Here is a 10,038-nt window from a genome sequence, read left to right on the forward strand (position 1 = left end):
GTCTAATGAGGTTTGAATCTCATTTTCGACTTGAGAAAAGACTTGTGTGTGTGCAAGACTTAGAGGAAACCAATCATTACCTTGCTAATCCTTAGTAGTGCCAAAATCCCTTCTTTTGCAAGGATCCTCCTTGTTTGGTTGGAAAGAAAATACAAGAAAATGAGGAAACTTTCAAATGAATATGGGAGAATTGTGTGGAAAGAGTGGGAGTTCATGCAAATCCGAAAAATGGCAAGGGAAAAGCCCCCTAGGCGTGAACCCTTCTCTTTATATATTTCACTTCCCTCCTTGGTTGCATCCAAAGTCCTTCATGGATGACAAGTGGCAAGGTTTCTTCTTCTCCCTTTCCCTGTTGCTGAAATGCCTCTTGGACTTCCCCACTTGGATTGCATTGGGAATGGACATTTTTGGGGGGTGGAGTGTGGGACTTCTTCTCCTTGGCCGAAATCCCTTTTCTCCCCTTTATGCCATTTCTTTCCTTAAACAAGTAAATATCTCTTCAAAGGTAGCTTGGTAAAACCATACATGCCTTTTCCTATTCCCAACAAGTATCTCTTGGCATAGAAGACAAGTGGCATTGGGCGTGTGCCATAGCCCTAGCTGTCCTCTCCATTTTCCTTTCCCAAGATGTTGCTTCATCTTCCAAGTATTCCTTCCCTAGATGACCTTTCATATACCATTGCATGAGAGGCCTTTTATTTTATTGTAAGATTAATGTTTTCTGTTGTAAACCTCTTTTATTCTCAAAACACATTTTATTTTATAACGTAGAGTCTTGCACCCTAGGTATGGAAGCAAAAACTTTTAAATCAAACGGTAATTCTCGTCGTCCATTCTAAAATCATTTTATAAAAAGTCTCACTACAAGGACGGGCGTTACATAGTAGACGAAACGAAAGATGTTTTACGAAAGCGTGCTAAGTGTTCAAAGGTATACGTATATACGACCCTCCTTGGCAGTCCTTTTTTACGCACCCAAAAGTATTATTTGTACGCATGTGAATGGATGACTATATGCTGTATCTATTGTATGTATTTTCAAAAAAAAGAAAAGAAAATGTTGATGCTTTAACCGATGCTTTGACTGAAGCGAAGAAAGTGTTTTAAACGTCCCTATGAACTGATGTTTTAAGGATGCCATGAACTGACGTTTTAAATGATGCCTTGAAATATGATGTTTAAGTCCATGCTTTTAAATGATGTTTTCTATGAATGAACTGTTAAATGAAAATGACGGAATGAAAGGAAATGACTAAATGAAAGGACTGAACTGAAAGAAATGACTGAAATGACTGAACGTTTACTGTATGAAAATACGTAACGGCCACATGAATGAATGAAAATGGTACTAATGAATGAGCAGATTGTAATGTCGAGTAAGTAGTACTGGAAGTGCACCCAATGCTACCCCCATGAAAGGGATTCCCAACCCATGGCCACGGGCGGAGTTCAGGTCCAAAGGAAGACCGCTAACCCCCACACACGGGGCGTAATAGTGTGTACCTGCCAATAAAAGTGATAATAAAGAATGGATGGATGCATGAATACACGAACTCTTTAAGAGATGAAGGCACTGACGGGAGACACGTTTACGAAAAGAAAACCCCATTTTAAAGAAAAACCTCGTCCAGTGATGTTTTCAAATGAAAGCACGCATGCATGTACGTATAGTATGTATGAATGATGAATGCATGAATGAAAACCTATGTTATTATATTTTAACTGTATGAAGTAATGCTTACAAGTCATCGACTCATTTTAGTTTTAATGAATGGCCCTTCCCCCCACAGGAACCAAATGAAGTACGCGTCAGGACGAACACGACCCATCGGGAAGAACATGGAAGTCTAGGCATGAGTATTTAAATGTATGAGAGGCATTTTTATTATTAAAATTGATGTTTTTGGCTGAAAACCTTGTTTATTCTAAAAACACATTTTATTTTATAACGTAGAATCTTGCACCCTGGGAATGGAAGTAAAAAGTTTAAATCGAACGGTAATTCCCGTCGTCTTTTCTAAAATCGATTTATAAAAAGTCTCACCACAAGGATAGGTGTTACAGTAACTAAGGCTTCTAAAATGTCATGGCAACCTAGAACAAATTCTAAGGCCAAGCCTAGACAAAACTCAGGTCATCACATTTTCTCCTTGGCCTAAAAAGGTAAAATTTAGTGAATTGCATCTAATTACATCTAAATCCATGTGAATAACAATCAGCCCAAAGGAAGATTGTTATTTGGTCGGGTTATAGATGATATAAGGTAGTTAACTGTAAATTGTGTAATTTTTGGGATTATCTTGTTCAAAAACTTGATTGCAATGATGCACTAGGTATCTCATAAGGGCTCATTTTTATAAAATCATAAAATTTTCTTTTAATTTTATGTCATATTTTCTTATTGATTTTGTTGTTCAATTAGACTAAAGCTTGCATGATGATAATTATGGGTCAATACATTAAAATTGTGGGATATTTATTTATTGTGAGTTTATGTTGTTTCACTTCTAGTGAATGTATATATGATATCTACCAATTTGAATAACATTCAAATTTTTAGCGGATCTAATCTGGCCAAATAGAAAGAGCATGTTACTATTGTTCTTAACTGTATGGATCTGGACTATGCGCTCTGGGTTATGAGCCTCCCAAACCTACTGATCAGAATTCTACTGATTAGAGGACAACTTATGAGAAATGGGAGTGCTATAATTGCACGAGTCTTATGATAATAAAACATTTTATTCCTGATTCTATTCGAGGTGCAATGCTTGAAAAGAAAAATGCCACGAAGTTACCTGAGCCAAAAAGCAGACTAATTCGTTACATTGGAAAAGGTAGAGACAAGTACGTTTCCTAGCAAACTTGTCTCAATGCGGTATAATGGCAAAGGGAATATAAGGGAGTATATTATGAAATGTCAAATCTTGTTACTATATTGAGAGCACTAAAGTTGGAGTTTTCTTATCAAATTCTTGTGCATCTCATTCTAGTTTCCCTTCATGTACATTTTGATCCCTTTAAGATTAATTATAATACTCAAAGGGAGAAATTGACTCTTAATGAGCTCATTACTCATTGCGCCAAGAGGAAGAGAGGTGGAAACAAGAAATGTTTGGTGTCCCGTCCCTCGGTAAAAGACCTAGTGAGGATCCGTGGTGCCATAGGTGTCAGCCATACGACAACACCCAAGATTTGAATCGAGTTAGGCGTGCAACGTTCACTAGGAAGTGCACGTGGAAGGAAAAGATATATGGTTTGTAGCTAAAAAGTAAAGGTTTAGTCTAAAAGCTAAATATTATAGTACCAAAAATTTAATAAAACTCGTAAATTATTTCAACAATATCACAATATCCACATGAAACTTCATTCCTTAAATAATTATACACATGTCTAATTGCTTGATTTGTAAACCCCAAATAAGGTCGATCAAATACACTTGGTGATGGGAACTAAGGTGGGCCTAATCTTAAAGATATGTTGCAAGTTCCAGATGGGTCAAATACAAGTTCAATGGCTTAAAAGATGAAGATTCAGTTTTGATTCATTTGATAAGCTATGGAAAGGGCAACAACATGACTTAAAGGCTTTGGGCACTTGAAGGCTTTCAACTTATTTAATTCATTTAAAGGACCTATTTTATTAGTTCATAATAATTGAGTTTATTATGGGAAGCACTTAAGGAGGCCTATGCAAGAGCATGTTGGGAAAGTTATTATTTTATTGAACTAGGGTTAGGGTTACTGTAGCCGAGTTACTGTAGCGTCGTACAGTAGCCGTTGCACAGTTCACTCAGGGGTATTTTTGGAAGATGGGGCATTATTTTGGCTAGGATTTTAATTAGGTTTTAGTTTAAATACACTTTGTAAACTCATTTTAATCAGTTTATGAAATTTGATGAATTTATTCATTGTGAGTTGATTTTTCTCCTTTTGTTCTTAATTGAACTTTTGAACTTATCACAGGTAAATCACAACATTTGTGGCATTCATCATTTGTAATCTGGGTTCTTGAGACAAATTTTTCAACGGGTCTAGATTTTAATATAATTTAGGTTCTTGAAACAAGTTCTCATCGGGTCTAGGTTCTCCATCCATTGACTTGATTTTGGATTTCTTGGGGAGTTTTCAAATTGATTGTGGGTTCAAGGGATTTCATTCCCACGGGTTCATATCATTTGGTATTCAAAGCAATGTTTCCAATCAGGTCAAATTCTATCTTTTATTTATTGCATATTTAATTCTAGGGTTTCATTGTTCTAGGATTGATTACAAAAAAAAAAATAGAGGTGGTTGCCATATTTCTTCACTATTGTTAGGGTTTCTGAAATTCATTGTTCTAGGGTTTGTGTTGGCTGAAATCTCTTGTTCTAGGGGCTGCCGTATATCTCTTGTCCTAGGTTTTTTGAGTTATTATTTAGGTTTTCTCAATTGCTTATTCTTGATTGTGATCAAATCAGTTGGTGAAAAGACAAGAAAAAAAAATAAAAAAATCCAAAATTTTTCTTGAGCCTTACCATCAAAGGGGCTGCATACATTATTCTAGTTGGTATATTGTCTTATAGTTACTGTTTCATTCGTATAATTTCCTTGATTCACGAGTCATTTTTTTTCATTCCTTCCATGTTTCTCCTCTTCTTGTTTATTGGACCTAATTACTATTTGGGATAAAACAAGGTTGTTTTGTCTTGATTGAGTTCAATTAATTCTTAAAGAACTTGAGTGGGAAAACTCTTGAGGTAAAAGGCAAGAGAGTGAGAGACTATTATCGGAAAAAAAAAATCAATTAAGAGTGAAACACGAGTGGAGTGCCATTATTCGAGTGTAAACAAGTAAGGGAGTGTGTGAGGTTTTCTTTTTTACCACTAACATTCTTTTGTGAAACACCTTATAATGTCTCATCAGAGTAGCTCACCACCAAGGTGGAGAGCAGATAACTCATCATTTGTGTTGCAAGCCATGCAACAACAGTTTGAGCGGTTGAACTTTGTGTTGGGTGAAGTGAGGGATATGATGGATCATCAAGAAGCAGCGATTAGAAATCTACAAGGTGAGAGAGATAGGAGGCGACGTGAGCATAGAGTTGAAAATGAGTATAAGAATGAAGGAGATTGTGAGGATGAGGAAGACTTAGCATCTGAAGTTGGGTCGGGTAGAAATAGAAGAGTTAGGCACGAAAGAGGACTTGAGGGGATCTAAGGGGTCGGGATGGTGTAGATAGAGACCTTGGTAGCATCAAAATGAAAATTCCATCTTTTCAAGGTAGAATTGACCCTGAGGTTTATCTAGAGTAGGAAAAAAAATAGAGTTGGTGTTTAATTGCTATAATTACTCTGAGGAGAAGAAAGTGAAATTAGCGGTAATTGAGTTCACTAATTATGCTACTATTTGGTGGGATCAATTAGTGACGAATAAGAGGAGGAATTATGAGAGGCCTATAGAGACATGGGGAGAGTTGAAAGCTCTCATGAGGCAGAGATTTATTCCTAGCCATTACTATAGAGACCTTTATCAGAAATTACAAAATCTTACACAGGGGTCCAGGAGTGTGGAGGATTACCATAAGGAGATGGAGGTGGCGATGATTCGGGCTAATGTAGAGGAGGACCGAGAGGCCACCATGGCTAGATTTTTGAGTGGTTTGAATAGGGACATAGCCAATGTAATTGAATTGCAGCATTATGTGGAGATAGAGGACATGGTGCACATGGCTATGAAGGTGGAGAGGCAGTTAAAGAGAAAAGAGACAGCAAGGTACACTTCAGTTTCTAGCACTACTTGGAAATCAAAGTGGGATAAGAATGATCCAGCTGAAGCAAAGAGAAAGACCGAACCACCTAAGGGAAAAGATGAGGGAACTAGGAACAAACCCAAGGTAGAATCTCAACCTTCACGGAATAGAGGTATTAAATATTTGAAGTGTTTGGATTCGGGGGATATTGCTTCTTATTGTCCAAATAGGAGGGTGATGATTATGCGTGACAATGGGGAGGTGATGACTAAGAGTGAGGATGATAGTGATGAGGTGCCTGAGTTGGTTGATGCTAGTGATGATGATAATGGAGTGGTATACCCTGTGATAAGTGAGTCTCTTGTTGCCAGGCGTGCCCTCAATGTACACATTAAGGTGGATGATGCAGAGCAACAGAGAGAGAACATTTTTCATACTAGATGACAATTCAACGATAAGGTATGTAGTATGATCATTGATGGGGAGAGTTGTACTAATGTGGCTAGCACTACTTTGGTTGAGAAATTGAATTTATCAACCTTAAAACACTCTAGATCATACAAATTGCAGTGGTTGAATGATTGTGGGGAGGTTAGGGTGGATAAACAAGTGTTAGTTACTTTTTCTATTGGGAAGTATCAGGATGATGTGCTTTGTAATGTTGTGCCTATGCATGCTGATCATATTTTGTTGGGAAGGATGTGGCAGTATGATAGGAGGGTGATGCATGATGGGTTCAAGAACATGTATAGCTTTGAAAAGGAGGGCAAAACAATCAAGTTTGCTCCTTTAACTCCAAGCCAGGTCTATGAGGATCAACTGAGATAGAAAAGTGAGGTTGCTCAAAAAAGAAAAAGTGAAAATGAGAGTGATCAACAAAGAACGAATAAAAGTGAGAGTGATAAAAAAAAATGAAAAAGAGATTGAGCTGAAAAGCAAGAGTGAAGGTGAGATTGATAAAAAAAGAAATAGTGAGGTCGAAATGGAGAAAGATAGAAAAATGAGAGAGAAAAAAGAAAAGGGAGAGACGGACACCTCAAGAAAAAGAGAGAATGAATTGAAAAATAATTGTGAGGTCGAGAGTACAAAAAAAGATGAAGAAATAGCGAGTGAGAGAAAAAAATAGAGTGAAAAGAAAAAAGAGTGTGAAAGGAGAAAAGAGAGTGAAAAAGAAAAAGGAAGTAGAAAGAAAAGAGAGAGTGAAGAAAGTGAGAGAAAAACAAAGAGAAAAGTGAGTTTTTATGCTAAGGCGAGTCTTAATACTAATGAACTTGACGTATCTTTGCCTAGTATTGTTGTCTCTTTGTTGCAGGGATATGAGGTCGTGTATCCTAGCGGTGTGTTTAGTGGATTCCCACCTATTAAGAAGATAGAGCACTACATTGATTTTGTGACAGGTGCAACAATTCCTAACCGTCTTTTCTTTGAAGAACATGAGTCATTGACACACTTGAAGGGACAAGGTAAGTTGTTAACTAGTATGCATACTAAGTGGGAGGACAGTATTGAGACTTTTCCTCATGTAATCAAATACACACAACGTAAAGAAAATTTTGTGGTTGATACTTTACCAAGAATGTATGTCCTTGTCTTTATTTTATATGCAAAATTATTGAGATTTGAATATGATGAGGAATTGCATGCTAAAGATGATGACTTTGCTATTGTGTATGGAGCATGTGAGAATGCGTCGTTTGGTAAATGCTATAAACTAGTTTGGAATTTGTTTACAGAGAATAAATTTTGTGAGCTTCCTAGTGTTATGCTTGAGATGCTAGTGCATGGATGTGGTTTGTGGGGTTATTATGGTGTAAAAAGGATTTTAGATGTGCTGCATGAAAGTTTGTGGGAGTATCATTTGCCATTTATTGACTTGTTGCATGAACGTTTGCAGGAGTATCATTTGCCTTTTATTGAGTTTACATATAATTGGAGTGATTATTTTGGTGTAAAGAAGATTTTAGACGTGTCACATGAACGTTTGTGGGATAATTATTTGTCATACATTGACTTGTTGCATGAATATTTTTAGGACTATCATTTGCCTTTCATTGAGTTTGCATATAATTGGAGTGGTCATTTTGATGTCAAGAAAACTTTAAACATTTTACATTTTACATTTCTTTTGGTTTAAGATGAAGAGAAATGTCAATCGCATTTGTGGCTGGTGCATTACATGTAGAAAGACAAAGTTTAGGGTTTTGCCACATGGGTTGTATACACCCTTACTCGTTCCTAGTGAGTTATGTGTAGACATATCTATGGACTTTGTTTTGGGGCTGCCTAGGAAAGAATGGAGTAGAGATTCTATTTTTGTGGTTATGGATGGATTTATAGAGTTTGCATATAATAGGATCATGCATACTACCACTTTATATTCTCCTTTTGAAATTATTTATAGACTTAATCCATTTACTCCTTTAGATTTAATGCCTTCATATGTTGACAACAGGAGTAGCTTGGATGGATTTTTTCAAATTCCTGAACAAATTAATGATAATGCATATAAAATTAATGATAATGTTACTAACATTTTTCCCTTTGATCCAGGTGGAGATTCGAGGTCGAATTCTTTTGAGGAGAGGGGGCATGATGGGAACCAAGGTGGGCCTAGTCTTAAAGATATGTTGCAAGTTCCAGATGGGCCAAATTCAAGTTCAACGACTTAAAGTATGAAGATTCAGTTTTGATTCATTTGATAAGTTATGGAAATGGCAACAACATGACTTAAAGGCTTTGGGCACTTGAATGCTTTCAACTTATTTAATTCATTTAAAGGACCTATTTTATTAGTTTAGAATAATTGAGTTTATTATGGGAAGCACTTAAGGAGGCCTATGCAAGAGCATGTTGGGAAAGTTATGATTTTATTGAACTAGGGTTAGGGTTACTACAGCCGAGTTACTATAGCGACGTACTGTAGCTGCGGCACTGTTCACTCAAGGGTATTTTTGGAAGATGGGGCATTATTTTGGCTAGGATTTTAATTAGGTTTTAGTTTAAATACTCTTTGTAAACTCATTTTAATCAGTTTATAAAATTTGATGAATTCATTCATTATGAGTTGATTTTTCTCCTATTGTTCTTAATTGAACTTTTGAACTTATCAAAAGTAAATCACAACCTTTGTGGCGTTCCTCATTTGTAATATGGGTTCTTGAGACGGGTTCTTCAACGGGTCTAGATTTTAATATAATCTAGGTTCTTGAAACGAGTTCTCAGGTCTAAGTTCTCCATCTATTTACTTGATTTTGGCTTTCTTGGAGAGTTTTCAAATTGATTGTGGGTTCAAGAGATTTCGTTCCCGTAGGTTTATATCATTTGGTTTTTTGACTACTATTTACAAGTACAATTTCCATAGGCAAACAAGTCCTACTTCAAAAACAGGCCTACTCGCCTATTGCTCGGGTTGGGCTGGACATGGCTCAAGGAAAATAGATCGAAATCTAGGCATGTTTTTAATGTAACCTATGAACTTATGTATTGTAAAAGGACTTTGTAATTTTATCTAAATGATTACAACTGCAAACACTCTTTTAATTTTCAAAATATGCTTGAGTTTTAATTAGGGGTGTAAGACTATTGGTCCAAAACCAATAGTCTTATTGGTCGACTTCGGGGTGTGGTTTTTTTTTTTTTTTTTTACCAGACCTTTTTTTTTTTTACCAGACCAGATCGAGACCAACCGAATGTATATATTTTTTAATATTATATATATAATAGATTATTTTATATAGTATTTGAGTAAGTTAATTATTTAATATTCATTAACCATATATAAATGTTAAAAAGATCACTTAATTTTAATTTTACTAATTTAATTAATTTTTTGTATTAATTTTTCTGTTAAAAAAAAAAAAAAGAAAAGAAGCAAAAAAAATGTTCGTGGACCGATCGGACCAATAGCTAACTGTTTGATCTGGCAAAAATGATAGACTAAAGTTTTCGGTCTGTAAGCCCTCCCAGACCAAATCAGATCGATTACACTCCTAGTTTTAATTTTAAGATCTTTTACCCTGGGAAGGAAAAGATACATTTTATAAATGTCAATAATTCTCATTTTATATTCTAAAACTATCTTTTAAACCCCTTAAATCCCACCGCAACGAGGAGTATTACATACTTGGAACACAACCTATTTAGGGTCAACATCCGAATGCTCGTGGCTAGCATCCAGAAGTTTGACGTGGTTGAGTCAACGTTCAAACTTATTGTCGTAGGGTGTAGACATGGTAACTCATATCTAACTTAGTTTTCATTTTAACAGAAGATTTTTGTATTCTTACGTTCCAACCTGTTTTACGAGCC

The sequence above is a fragment of the Juglans regia genome, chromosome 4, assembly GCF_001411555.2.
Source record: "Juglans regia cultivar Chandler chromosome 4, Walnut 2.0, whole genome shotgun sequence".
NCBI lineage: Eukaryota > Viridiplantae > Streptophyta > Magnoliopsida > Fagales > Juglandaceae > Juglans > Juglans regia.